Here is a 14,453-nt window from a genome sequence, read left to right as displayed (position 1 = left end):
GTCTCTGCAAATGAGAGCGTATGTAGTCAGTGAACCATCGCTAGCAAAGTCGGTTGTACAACTGGGGCGAGTGCTAGGGAGTCTCTCTAGACTAGACCTGCCGTGTGGCGGCGCTCGGTCTGCAATCACTGTCAGTGGCGACACGCGGGTCCGACGTATACTACCGGACCGCGGCCGATTTAAAGGCTACCACCTAGCAAGTGTGGTGTCTGGCGGTGACATCACAGCGGGTATGGGCAATGCCCGATGAACGTTATCTGCCAGCGTGTGTAGTGCCAACAGTAAATTTCCGTGACGGTGCTGTTATGGTGTGGTCGTCTTTTTTTACGGAGCGGGCTTCCACCCCTTGTTTTACGTGGCACTATCACAGCACAGGTCTACATTGACATTTTAAGCACCTTCTTCCTTCCCACTGTTGAAGAGCGATTCGGGGATGGCGATTGCATCTTTCACTACGATCCAGCACCTGTTCATAATGCACGGCCTGTGGCGGAGTGGTTACACGACAATAACATCCCTGTAATGGACTGGCCTGCACAGAGTCGTGAGCTGAAACCTACAGAACAGCTTTGGGATGTTTTGGAACGCCGACTTCATGCCAGGCCTCGCCGACAGACATCGATACGTCTCCTCAGTGCAGCACTCCGTGAGGAATGGGCTGCCATTCCCCAAGAAACCTTCCAGCACCTGACTGAACGTATGCCTGCGATAGTGGAAGCTGTCATCAGGGCTAACGGAGGGCTACCTCCATACTGAATTCCGGCATTACCGATGGAGGGCGCCACGAACTTGTTAGTCATTTTCAGCCAGGTGCCCGGATACTTTTGACCACGTAATGTATGATGACATGGAGTATTTCACAGATGTGTGGATGGCCCTATCAGTAGTTGACAAAAGTAAATTAGTATTTTAGACTGGCAGACGAATCTCGCACAGACAGGAAAGCGACGTGAAAGGTGGCGCAATCAAAAGCTGCAGTATCTCTGATGTTCTTCATGTAAGTAGACTGCTCACAACGTTAGACCAACTCAGATGATGTCTCTAGAATACAGGGCAGCGCTGACATGCTGACATGCACTCGCTCTTCCGAGAAACAGAGGCCAGGAGTTTCTTGAGGTACGTCACATGCAGCTCATTGGTCATTAGTCCTCGTAGAGCTCCCAGTTTGCTGTGTCGCAGTCCCTGCTCTGGACTGCCGCACACACACGCTGACGTGCCCGCTGGTACCGCGGCAGACCTTCTACAGCGCCGCGTACTGCAGCAAATCGACAACTCGGTGGATGTCCCCTGCACAAATATCCAGCCATGCTGCCTCTATGGCTCTCAACAACTGCGGAAGTGTGGCCGGTGCGAGATTTTGTGCACGAACTGCCCTGTCGATTATATCCCACAAATGTTCGATGGGATTCATGTCGGGCGATCCGTGTAGCCTAGTCGTTCGCTCCAGCCGTCCAGAATCTCCTCCAGGCCAATCGCAGACAGTTGTGGCACACTGATATGGCGCATTCTCATCTACCGGGTGATCAAAAAGTCAGTATAAATTTGAAAACTGAGTAAATCAAGTAACAATGTAGATAGAAAGGTACAAATTGACACACATGCTTCGAATCACATGGGCTTTTATTAGAACCAAACAAATACAAAAGTTCAAAAAAATGTCCGACAGATGGCGCTTCATCTGATCAGAATAGCAATAATTAGCATAACAGTAAGACAAAGCAAAGATGATGTTCTTTACAGGAAATGCTCAATATATCCACCATCATTCCTCAGCAATAGCTGTAGTCGAGTAATAATGTTGTGAACAGCACTGTAAAGAATGTCCGGAGCTTTGGTGAGGCATTGGCGTCGGATGTTGTCTTTCAGCATCCCTAGAGATGTCGGTCTATCACGATACACTTGCGACTGCAGGTAACCCCAAAGCCAATAATCGCTCTGACTGAGGTCTGGGGACCTGGGAGGCCAAGCATGACGAAAGTGGCGGCTGAGCACACGATCATCACCAAACGGCGCGCGCAAGAGATCTTACACGCGTATATAGCAATATGTGGTGGAGCGCCATCCTGCATAAACGTCATACGTTTCAGCAGGTGTTTATCAGCCAGGCTGGGGATGATGCGATTCTGTAACATATCGGCGTACCTCTCACCCGTCACGGTAGCAGTTACAAAACCAGAATCACGCATTTCCTCGAAGAAAAAAGGCCCGATAACGGTAGATGTGGTAAATACAACCCTTACCGTGACTTTCTGGTCGTGCAATCGAGTTTCCACGACAGTTCTAGGATTTTCGGTAGCCCAGATTCTGCAGTTGTGGGCATTGACAGACCCTCGGAGCGTGAAATGAGCTTCGTCGGTCCGCAACACTTTACTCAACCAATCGTCATCTTCCGCCATCTTTTGAAACGCCCACACCGCAAATGCCCTCCGCTTCACTAAATCCGCAGTAACAGTTCATGATACCGATGGATTTTGTACGCCTAAGTGCCAACCAAACAGTAGTGTATGGAATGCCGGTGCGACGTGCGACTGCACGAGCGCTGACTTCCCTGTGCATAGACGAACCCGCTGCAGTCTCCATTTCTTCCTGAACTGTCTCAGCAGCATTACGCTTCGTGCTCGGTCGGCCACTACGGTGTCTATTGTCTAAACAACCCGTGGCTTCGAACTTCGAAATCATTCTCGCCACAGCTGCATTTGTCAACGGACCTTTACCCGTTCGAATCCCCTTCCTGTGGCGATAGTATCGTAACGCTGCACTAGCACATTCCCCATTCTGATAATACAGCTTCACTAAAAGCGCCTTTTCATGTAACGTCAACATGCTGCGACTGCTGGCGCATCTGATTCTCTCTCTCATTACAGCTCCTTTTATACACGATTGTCATGCGCAGTCACTGACGTTTTGCTGTCCAGCGCCATCTGTCGCACATTTTGTGAACTTTGTTTATTTTTGGTTCTAATAAAACCCCATGTCATTTCAAGCATGTGTGTCAATTGTTACCTCTCTATCTACATTATTCCGTGGTTTATTAACTTTTCAAATTTATACTAACTATTTGATCACCCGGTACATCTACATCTACATCTACAATACTTTTGTTTTATTTGTGTTAATTTTCATTCCATATTTTTTTCCGTTAGTTGCAATGGTGTCCACCAAATCCTGTAATTCTTTTTCCCCTGTGGCTAGAAGGACCATGTCATCAGCAAATCTCAAACATTCACTGTACCCAACGTTTATTTACCTTATAATATCTCCCCTTTAGAGCTTTATGAAGCACTTGATACGGTTCTGGAATTATGCTGGTTGACGCGCTATGTGATATTCGAGTGCTGTGTGGTACACTAGAGTAGCTCTCTCGTGTATCCAGTCGGCCCGTGTGCGCTGCCTGGCTATCGCACGCATCCCCACTGAGTCAGTACCTTCCACACGACGTCACCGCAGGAAACAGGCCCCGGAAACGGTGCGTCACCACAGGCGTTCAGCAGACCGCTGCGAGGGACCGGTGTTCAGTCCTCCGCTCGGCCGTCCAGCACTCAGTTCCTCGCGTAACGCAAAACCACTGCTGCTAAATACGGCTTGCTTTCAGGTGTAGCCACGCTTGTCGCAACGTCACCGTATCCTTTTTGGGCGTCGAAGGTCGGAGCAATTCCCGAGCGGCACGTCAGCGTCGAAAGAACGCCGTGACGTTACAGCCGGTTAATAAAATGCCCACCGGAGGCGCTGTTTCGCAGTTCGCGGTAGATCCTCGTAAAACGCCGAAATTTAGTTTAAAGCAGCTGGCAGTGATTGCCGTTGCACTCGACAGGTGGAAAAGGAGCAGTCATTGTTCTATAAATATTTCGGAATGTCTAAACTGCTGTAGTTGGCAGAAGAGCCAACACCGTGTTACTAGAGGCGGCCGAAATGCTCGCGTTTAGCTCACGCAAGGTGGCGTGAGGAGGGAAGGACTATACTGACGTCAGGTCTGGAACATGACAAGGAATGAGAATTCAGAAAGCGGACGTAATTAGTTTCATACTTAACTTTAATCCATTAATGATGAACGTCGCTCTTGACGGTACATGATTCACAATATTATCTGTTAGTAACTGAATATGGCGCCTTGCTAGGTCGTAGCAAATGACGTAGCTGAAGGCTATGCTAACTATCGTCTCGGCAAATGAGAGCGTATTTTGTCAGTGAACCATCGCTAGCAAAGTCGGCTGTACAACTGGGGCGAGTGCTAGGAAGTCTCTCTAGACCTGCCGTGTGGCGGCGCTCGGTCTGCAATCACTGATAGTGGCGACACGCGGGTCCGACGTATACTAACGGACCGCGGCCGATTTAAAGGCTACCATCTAGCAAGTGTGGTGTCTGGCGGTGACACCAAATAAACAACAGTTTTTTTACCTGTTAAGCAAGATATATCTAAAAACTGCGAAGAGAAGTTCGAGATTTAGGTGTCCAACATCATCACGGCAGAAGCTCACGGTTTGCCGAAGGTGCTTCCACGTGGGCCGTATTGCTGAACTAAATAAAACAAATGTGGAAGTGCTACTTGCCGGCAACAACAGGAAAATATCACGTGGCTGCGTAAGCGTCCCGTCGAAACATTCTTTCCTAGAAACCTTGAGGCGACGCTGACGTGATATGACGTGACGGCGTGTGTCAATGCTACCGCTTCAATGGCAGAGGAGAATGTTTTGACGTGACGTGACGCCACGTTGACATTGCGTTGACGGCGTGTGTCAATGCTACAGCTCCAATGGCAGAGGAGAATCTCTTGCAGTGACGTGACACGAATTTGACATTCCCTTGACGGCGTGTGTCAACGCCAGCATTTGAACTGCAGAGGAGACTCGCCTGACGTGACGGCGGCGTTCTGTCAAGTGCCTGTCAACCTTTATTCGCAACATAAATGCCCGTAGAGCTTACAATGGAGTCCTTGGAGGATGCACTATGCAGGTTTCTCGAAACACACACACACACACACACACACACACACACACACACATATTGCATGGTGGCTTAATTATTATGCAATCATTTTAGTAGCTGTGTATCCGGTTACGAAGTGTCGTAACCGGTTGGCCCTGAGTAGTATTAGTACGCAATCTGACTGCATAAAATAACAATAAACAATGAAGGGAAATTTCCGTTAACACAATTGATTAATTAAGTCCCCAGCAACTATGAAAGCTACGAAACAACAAAGCACAAGTGTAACTGTTCTGTGTGCAGAAGTGTGATTCAACGTACATGTATCTACCTGGCACGGCTCTTCCTCAATACGACAAGATATTTTAAACACCAGTTACAATGAACTGATTGAAAACACCAGAAATACTATAATTGCACATAGAAACCAGAATTACAAGTCTAACACATGAACACGCGCCAGATGCTTTGTTGACTGAACCTGTGACCAAGAGGCATTGTCATTAAGGAAATGTGAAATAAATTTTTTTTTGTTACCTCCATATATATTATCGAAAAATGCACTGTGATTATTGCAACACCTTCCATCTATACATTACACCAATCGAACAGCATCTACTCTCTCGCCCAACAGAACAAAAACTGCACTCGACATCCTCTGAACTGGTACTGCTCTCGACATCCTCTCAACAAGCACTGCCCACGGCAACCCCTGAACCGCTGCTGCACCAGTGGAGGCTGCGGAATGATAATCTTTGGCGCGATCTCTGGCGCTGTGACCCAGTGTAGCCACCTTTCAATATATATGTATTTTCACTTTGAACCTGTTCTCCCCAGAGCACCACTTGAACTCAGCGTCCTCAATTCTTTATTTGTCGGGCGTATTCCAGCCTCTCTGTCTTCCTCTACAGTCTTTGTCCACTAAAGCTCCTCTAGGACCACGGAGGGTATTCTGTGATGTCTTTAACACATGTGCTGCCATTATGTCCCTTCTTCTTGTGTTTCCCATAGGTTCTTTCTTCTCCTATTCTGCAGAGAACCTCCTAATTCCTTACTTTACCAGTCCACCTGACTTTCAACACTCTTCTGCAGCACCCCATCTCAAATGCTTCGATTCTCTTCTGTTTTGCCGCAGCCCATGACTCACTACCTTACAACGCTGTGCATTGAGAAATTTATTCCCAAATTAACCCCTTCTTTTCGCGAGGCCTTCCCTAATCTGATGCTTCTGTCGTCCTTGCTTCGTCCATCATATGCCGTTTCTTTTCAAAGCTAGCACAATTTATCTTCGTTCGCTTTGTGGTCACAAATTTTGATGTTAAGTTTCTCGCTCATCTCATTTCCACTATTCTGCTACTGTCTTTCCTCGGTTTACTCTCTATCCCTATCCTGCACTCATTAGAGTGAGCATTTCATTCAGCACGTCCTGTAATTCTTCTTCGCTTTCAGAGAATATAGCAATATCTTCAGCGAATCTTATCATTGATATCCTTTCACCATGAATTGGAACTCCATTGCGGAACCTACCTTTTACGTCACTGGTTCTTCCATGTACATATGGAACAGTATAGAGACGAAAATGTACTACTGAGCACTTCGTTCACAGTCTTCCTAGAGGGTGAATTTATAGAACCATTATTCGAAGAACATTGTGCGACCATAATGCTGCCACTGTTCTGTCTGTTCTAGAGGGTTCAAAATGGTTCAAATGGCTCTGAGCACTATGAGACTTAACTGCTGAGGTCATCAGTCCCCTAGAACTAAGAACTACTTAAACCTAACTAACCTAAGGACATCACACACAACCATGCCCGAGGCAGGATTCGAACCTGCGATCGTAGCGGTCGCACGGTTCCAGACTGTAGCGCCTAGAACCGCTCGGCTACACCGGCCGGCGGAGAAGGGGGAAAACGTATGACAGAAGACAAATAAATAGTTAGAAAATGTAGCAATAGATGGCGCTGTAAGCATCGTAATTTAATAGTGGTCGACTACAAATGACAGATGAATCACACAACAATGCTTAAGGCGTACGTTTGACGTAACACAAACTGTAATACTCAGTGCGCATGGGTGTACACGTGTGATACTCTTACTTACGTAAGCCCATCCACCACAGCAAGGTCATTTCACATCGCACGGGAAAAATCGGTTTTTAATTTGATCGACGTGTTTCCTGGGTCACGTTCAGAATGTGTTGCGCAATGCGTTCCTTCAATGCAGCTAAGTTTGCAATCGGAACAGTGAATCCAACGTCTTTCAGGTAGCCATACAACCAGAAGTCACACCGATAGAGTTCAGGTGATCGGGACGGCCAGGCTGTCGGGAAATGGCGGCTGACAATTCTAGCATTTCCGAAATGGCGCTTCAGCAGCTGCATAACTGGATTTGCAATGTGCGGAGGTGCGCCATCTTGCATAAAATTGATCCCAAGCTGCTGGAGAGCTGGAATGATGTGGTTGCGCAAAAGACACTCATAGCGCTTACCAGTGACGGTACAGGTAACAGGATCTGAAGCACCTTCGAAAAAATATGTTGTTGTTGTGGTCTTCAGTCCTGAGACTGGTTTGATGCAGCTCTCCATGCTACTCTATCCTGTGCAAGCTTCTTCATCTCCCAGTACTTACTGCAGCGTACATCCTTCTGAATCTGCTTAGTGTATTCATCTCTTGGTCTCCCTCTACGATTTTTACCCTCCACGCTGCCCTCCAAAGCTAAATTTGTGATCCCTTGATGCCTCAGAACATGTCCTACCTACCGGTCCCTTCTTCTTGTCAAGTTCTGCAACAAAATTCTCTTCTCCCCACTTCTATCCAATGCCTACTCATTAGTTACGTGATCTTCCCATCTAATCTTCAGCATACTTCTGTAGCACCACATTTCGAAAGCTTCTATTCTCTTCTTGTCCAAACTATTTATCGTCCGTGTTTCACTTCCATACATGGCTACACTCCATACAAATACTTTCAGAAACGAATTCCTGACACTTAAATTTATATTCGATGTTAACAAATTCCTCTTCTTCAGAAACGCTTTCCTTGCCATTGCCAGGCTACATTTTATATCCCCTCTACTTCGACCATCATCAGTTATTTTGCTCCTCAAATAGCAAAACTCATTTACTACCTTAAGCGTCTCATTTCCTAATCTAATAATAGCCCTATGATAAATGGTGCCGTAAACCCGCACCAGACAGTTACCTTTACAGGATGAAGTGGTACTGGTTGATTTGCGTGTGGCCGGCCGGTGTGGCCGAGCGGTTCTAGGCGCTACAGTCTGGAACTGCGCGACCGCTACGGTCACAGGTTCGAATCCTGCCTCGGGCATGGATATGTGTGATGTTCTTAGGTTAGTTAGTTTTAAGTAGTTCCAAGTTCTAGGGGACTGATGACCTCAAAAGTTAAGTCCCACAGTGCTCAGAGCCATTTGAACCATTTTTTTATTTGCGTGTGGATTTTCCGTTGCCCATACTCGGAAATTCTGTGTATTGACCTCGCCTGTCAGATGGAAGTGGGCTTCGTCGGTCCACGAAATATTCCACTGCCAATCATTGTTCTCTTCCATGCCAGCAAGAAATTCCAAAGCAAAGGTCTCACTTGCTGGCAGGTCAACAGGAAGCAACTCGTGCACATGGGTAATTTTGAATGGATAGCAAAGAAGGACGTTAGGTAGGATTTTACGCACTGTGGTCGCGGGTATGTCCAATGTTCGGGTAATTCTCCGTGCAATACGCGTTTGAACACCACCAGTCGTCTCCTACTGCACTGCTTCCGCTGACGTCGAATCAATTCGCTTCCTCCCTCTACCAGGTTGCACACCAAAAAACCCGCCTTTTCTAGTTTCCGAATCATTTTCTCCAGACCCACGGCAGTCATCGGACTAACGCCTTTTTTCGAACCCTTCAGTGTCCGGAACTTCTGCAGAGCGACGTGTGCACAGTCGTTATTCTTGTAATACAGCTTTACAAGCAGAGCACCATCCTGCATTGAGACAGTCATGGCGAACGTCGCAGACGTGAAGGCGGGACAAGCCGAGTACCCGGCGTGTTTATACCAACTTCAGCAGGTCGTGAGCATCACAGGTGTTTTCATTTACGTATTCTGACACATACAGCGCCATCTATTGACCAATCTCCACACTATTTTTTCTTCTTCCATACGTTTTGCACCTTCTCCGATAATATTCCGTTGGAATTTGACGTTATTGTGACGAGTGGTGTTATTTCTACAGCGGTTTGAAAGTACCGGCAAAATAATGTGAACAGTGGTAGTAATGGGGTGGTTGTGCTTCAGGGTCAACAACACAGGTAAGGCACGCGTCCCACAAGACTGTACGTGTTCAGTACGGACCAGGCATCAGTGCAGGCTGTTTACGAGCAGTGCACACACTTCGTATTTGCATTCAGAGGCAGAGGTCGACGTGCAGTGAAAGACAACAGAGTTGCAAAGAGGGCAGATTGCGGCAGCGCGATCAGTAACCGAGAGAGAAAACTTATTGAATGCTTCAAGAGCAACTGTTTCAGCAGTCAAGACAGCCTACACAAAATATGGAAACACATCATCGTGTAAACGTAATAGTGGGCGGAAATCAAAACTAAATCACAGGGATCGTCGTACGCTAAGACGAATTGTGTCACTACAACACAAGAATACGGCAGCTCAAGTGACTGCAGAGCTCAACAGTCGAGACCCCGTATCTATCGACGATATCCGCCGAGAACTCCGTGAAGTGAATATGCGTGGACGAGCTGCTATAACGAAACTGTGGTGTGCGTATTGTAAGACCTTCGGTACAAACACCATCAGATTATTTGACTTGTCGCTCTAACGAAGTAGGCGAGTGTCAGCAATATGTCTCGTGGTCTTATCGTGGCGTGTTTATCTTCTGCCGTTAGGTCAGACGATAGAAATGCCACTTGCACGCTTGGAGTAGCAGATTGACGGTGACCAACTTTAAACAGAACTTGATTAATTTTCACACACATTTATTGAAATAATAACAAGCATAGACATTATGTAACTTGATTCTGGATGCTATTTACAATTGACAGTCTGAAGTTCCTTTGGTATTGGTACGTTAATCTTATTCTCACATATCTCTGATACTTGACAAAGTGTCTATTCATTTATTTTCATGGCTGTGTACAGGAATATGGTAATCTTCTTAGGTGCAGACTGAAACTTGACTATAGACTGGTACAGACTAATGCAGGCTGGTACAGACTGGTGCAGACAAATGCAGACTGATTAATGGGAGGTCTGTACACTGGTTATAATACCTCGATCGTTCAGGTATCACTGCGCGAGTGTGATCTGCGAGGAAAAAAGGTTCTATGTTAGCAGCAATCTCATTGGCTGCGTGACATATTAATACGCGGATCAGCGGAAGCAGAATTTGGTCCGTCTCTAAGGCAGCGCCATCTCGTAGTGCGGAGACGGACGAGCGCTGCGTCTGCGCTGTTGTGCTTAGCGGGGCGCGCTCTAGTGGGAAAGTTTTGTACGCGCTGACTACGCGGAACTATGTACACAACAGAAACCATCAGTGACGACAACCGACACAAAGAAGCATAAAACATGGTGGCAGGAGCACAAGTCCTGGATGGCTGATCAGTGGAAACGCGTCACATGGTCCGACGACCCAACGTTTTCGTTAGTTCCAACATCGGGCCGGGCTTACCTCTGGAGGACGCCAAAAGAAGCCTACAGTCCATATTGCTGGATTCCAGTGGTTAAGCACGGAGGTGGAAGTGTGATGGTGTGGGCAGTCGTATTCTGCTGGTCCCATCATTACTCTCAAAGACAGTGTTACAGCCAACGGTTATGTGAAAATGTTATGTGATCAGCTGCACGCCACTATTCAAAGGTTGTTCCTCAACAATGATGCTATATTTCAGGACGATAACGCACCCATTCGCACAGCCAGGACAATACAATCGTGGTATGAGGAGCATGCAACTGAACTTCAGCGTCTTCCCTGGCCAGCCAAGATCGTGTACTCAGAACATTATCGAACCGTTGTAAGTAGTATTGGAGCGCAGACTCCAGAGCAGATTTTCGCCTCCCTCGTCGCTACAGGAGTTAAAAGAGGTTGTGATCGAAGAGTGGCATAACATTCCACTGGAGACTATACAATCATTATATTCCAGTATTCCGAGGAGAATTGCAGCAGTGTTACGGGCAAGTAGGGGTCCCAACCCCTTATTCATAAACCATTCTCAAGTTAGTACAGGTGTTGAAATTATTTTTTAAAAGTATTGTGAGGGTGGGTTGATCTCAGATTCTGTTATTGTGCACATCGGATTAATCTGAGATGTACCCTTTACCCTATGGCTCCTGCAAGGAGGAACCTGCAATTTCCACCCCCACACTACTACAGAAGTCAGACAGACGCTCTTAATGTTCTAAAGAGAAATGCCTGAAACACTTTCAGCAGTAAATATCTTCTGGAGTGGTCCGATGTAAGGAAATGACACAAAAATTCACTAAATTTCTTACATAACTAGTGGGATACTTGGGTACTGGAGTAGTGCTAGTTAGTGTAAGAAAAACATGAAACTAACGGAAGTTATTATTTATTTTGCAAAAATTCTCAGAAGTTACAATGGCACTTTTAGTTATGCACTGAACAAGTTATTTTCGGGTTCTTTTCGGAATGTGAAGTTACCTCTTAAGGATAGGATTCGCTAATGAAATTTCTACACAAAGTTTAAGATTGTTATTGACTTGGCAGAATGGCTGAGAGCCACACCTACTCAAGTTGAATAATTATCCTTTAGAATGTTGCTAGGTACTGGCGAGGCTGTCGCGTGCGAAATGCAGTGAAGTGTACTGTTGTGGAGGAAATATGGGGCTCGCAAGAGCTGTAGTGCACAATACCGTGCTGTCTGCGCCGCTCGCTGCTGACAAATAAGATAACTCTCGTTCTATCTGGATTGACCATCGCCAATCGAACTCTCCCTACGCCTTGATGAAGTCGAGGATTCCTATTCGACCCTAGTCTAACTATTGGCGTGGTACACCGGTCAGATAACCAGTCCACCGTGATGCCACTCAAAAATTCGTTCGCAGGCGTTTAGCTGTAACTCTGTCTGTTCGCACCGCACAGTAAGTGTGGAGGCCAACACAGTGAATGACGCTTAATCGCAGGGACTCAATATAGAGTCGCACTCCTATTCGCTCTCGACAGAGGTGCTCTCCCAGTGAAATACTGAGGAGAGACTTGTTCCTCGCTCCGAGAGAGACAACGGAACGGCCTCTCTCCACGCCAGACGGGAAGGGGTATATCTTTTGGTCTCCTCCATTACTCCTTCAGCTCGAGACGTCAGGAATATCATCTGCCAATCAGCATTGCTCTTCTAAAACGGGAGAATGACGTTTCATTTATGGCGACCAATCCGGAAATCTGTAGCCTCGGCGTTTGGCGTTTGCTGTCTCCCTGTGAAAACCACTGAAACTGCGTGCTATGTTTGTGAAGAATGCGTAGGCTGGGCGCTCCCACACAATGTAGCGGAATTGGCTTTTAGGCCGAACACGGGGTCATTCCCCTTTCACTCGGGCAAACGCCATCCCCTCCACGGGCGGTCGCCGTCCGACGTAGATAGGCTGACTCGTCCACTGAAGGGACCGACCTCTCGGTGTGCGGTCCGCCTCTCCCGAACTAAAAGCTCGTGTCTCGAATGTGTGTGTGTATGCCAGCCTCGAGTATCTCAAACCCGATCCGCACTTCTTATTTGCATATCGTTTACATGAATTCATACACCACTGACTTTATCTTATCGAGTTTGGGTTCGAATGAAGCGTCTTGATGTGCGGAATATGATTGTGAGGGCGGAATATGTAAGCAATGAGGGTCAGGAGACCGCGACGCCTTGGAGTATCAACAGTGAAGTTGTAACATCTTTTGGGCGGTGACGATGGGCGGCAGCTTGTGGAACCACACCGTCGGCGGTGACTTGGCATCGCGCCGAGAGAGGCTGCGTGGTTTTAGAGGCGGTAAATGGGCCGCTCTGTCCTCGCACGTCGCACCACATCCGCCAGCCGTTTACACGCTCTCTGCGGCCGGCACCTCCTCCGCCTCGCCTGCTGCCTGCACGGTCCAGGTAGCGTCCACAGCGCAGGGCAAGCCGGCAGTCATATCTTTCAGCCGGTAGCCGATGACAGAATTGAAGCGCAAGCCCTGCAGTCTTTCTCAAACGATTTTACACGAACTATTCGGCGAAAAATCATTTCTACTTTACTAGTAGCTTTATACAGGATGTTACAAAAAGGTAAGCCCAGCTTTCAGGAAACATTCCTCACACACAAAGAAAGAGAATATGTTAGGTGGACATGTGTCCGGAAAGGCTTACTTTCCATGTTAGAGCTCATTTTATTACTTCTCTTCAAATCACATTAATCATGGAATGGAAACACACAGCAACACAACGCACCAGCGTGACTTCAAACACTTTGTTACAGGAAATGTTCAAAATGTCCTCCGTTAGCGAGCATACATGCATCCACCCTCCATCGCACGGAATCCCTGATGCGCTGATGCAGCCCTGGAGAATGGCGTATAGTATCAAAGCCGTCCACAATACGAGCACAAAGAGTCTCTACATTTGGTACCGGAGTTGCGTAGACAAGACCTTTTAAATGCCACCATAAATGAAAGTCGAGAGGGTTGAGGTCAGGAGAGCGTGGAGGCCACGGAATTGGTCCGCCTCTACCAATCCATCGGTCACCGAATCTGTTGTTGAGAAGCATACGAACACTTCGAGTGAAATGTGCAGGAGATCCATCGTGCACGAACCACATGTGTCGTACTTGTAAACGCACATGTTCTAGAAGCACAGGTAGAGTATCCCTGTGAAATCATGATAACGTGCTCCATTGAGCGTAGGTGGAAGAACATGGGGCCCAATCGAGACATCACCAACAATGCCTGCCCAAACGTTCACAGAAAATCTGTGTCGATGACGTGATTGCACAATTGCGTGCGAATTCTCGTCAGCCCACACGTGTTGATTGTGAAAATTTACAATTTCATCACGTTGGAATGAAGCCTCATCCGTAAAGAGAACATTTGCACTGAAATGAGGATTGACACATTGTCGGATGAACCATTCGCAGAAGTGTCCCCGTGGAGGCCAATCAGCTGCTGATAGTGCCTGCACACGCTGTACATGGTACGGAAACAATTGGTTCTCCCGTAGCACTCTCCATACAGTGACGTGGTCAACGTTACCTTGTACAGCAGCAACTTCTCTGACGCTGACATTAGGGTTATCGTCAACTGCACGAAGAATTGCCTCGTCCATTGCAGGTGTCCTCGTTCTAGGTCTTCCCCAGTCGCGAGTCATAGGCTGGAATGTTCCATGCTCCCTAAGACGCCGATCAATTGCTTCGAACGTCTTCCTGTCGGGACACCTTCGTTCTGGAAATCTGTCTCGATATAAACGTACCGCGCCACGGCTATTGCCCCGTGCTAATCCATACATCAAATGGGCATCTGCCAACTCCGCATTTGTAAACATTGCACTGACTGCAAAA

At 47.2% G+C, this 14,453-nt stretch overlaps 1 protein-coding gene across 1 annotated transcript in view; it reads left to right on the top strand.

The window, feature by feature from the left end:
- LOC124552657 (tyrosine-protein kinase Fer-like) overlaps nt 1-14,453 on the top strand; it is a 627,186-nt gene that overhangs the window by 226,541 nt on the left and 386,192 nt on the right. The window lies entirely within an intron of this gene.

The sequence above is a fragment of the Schistocerca americana genome, chromosome 10 (assembly GCF_021461395.2).
Source record: "Schistocerca americana isolate TAMUIC-IGC-003095 chromosome 10, iqSchAmer2.1, whole genome shotgun sequence".
Taxonomy (NCBI): domain Eukaryota; kingdom Metazoa; phylum Arthropoda; class Insecta; order Orthoptera; family Acrididae; genus Schistocerca; species Schistocerca americana.
This window is presented reverse-complemented; position numbering and strand designations above follow the sequence as displayed.